At 31.7% G+C, this 556-nt stretch overlaps 1 non-coding gene across 1 annotated transcript; it reads right to left on the reverse strand.

The window, feature by feature from the left end:
- Positions 1-225: 225 nt before the first annotated feature.
- Positions 226-334, reverse strand: LOC111736873. Its single transcript, XR_002779272.1, has one exon. It is a non-coding gene; the product is annotated as a U6 spliceosomal RNA (small nuclear RNA).
- Positions 335-556: the final 222 nt, after the last annotated feature.

The following is a 556-nucleotide window of genomic DNA, read 5'->3' on the forward strand; positions in this document are numbered from 1 at the left end:
TTGCATTTTCAATTTCTTGCAAAATTTCTGACTATAGTCTCAAAGATGAGACTGCCTTACCTGACCCTTTGGCCCTCCTTCCAGTCTCCAAGCACAAATATTTCTCTTTTTTCCAGTTTTATTGAGATATAATTGACGCATAACATTGCTTAAGTTTAATGTGTACAACTTAATGATTTAGTATATGCGTATATTATAAAATGATTACCATAATTATTTTAGTTTAAAAATATGAAATATTTCAAAAATTTTCATGTTATCTTTGCACAGGGGCCATGCTAGTCTTCTCTGTATCATTCTAATTTTTTAGTATAAGTGCTATAGAGATGAGCACCACAGATATTTCTAAAAGGTAATTGATCGTCATTGTCTGAGCATATCTTCCACAAAGACATTGGTCAATTGTTGGCAAAAGATTAATCAAATACAAAGGGAAAGGACCTCAGATTAATTCAATACGTTCTTGAATAGTCTCATCTCTGTCGCCCTTTTACTCCCAACTATGAATGCTTGAGTAAATAAAAAAATCTGATTTGCATTCCTAATAAAATGTTCA

This window comes from Pteropus vampyrus, unplaced genomic scaffold (assembly GCF_000151845.1).
Source record: "Pteropus vampyrus isolate Shadow unplaced genomic scaffold, Pvam_2.0 Scaffold22, whole genome shotgun sequence".
Lineage (NCBI taxonomy): Eukaryota > Metazoa > Chordata > Mammalia > Chiroptera > Pteropodidae > Pteropus > Pteropus vampyrus.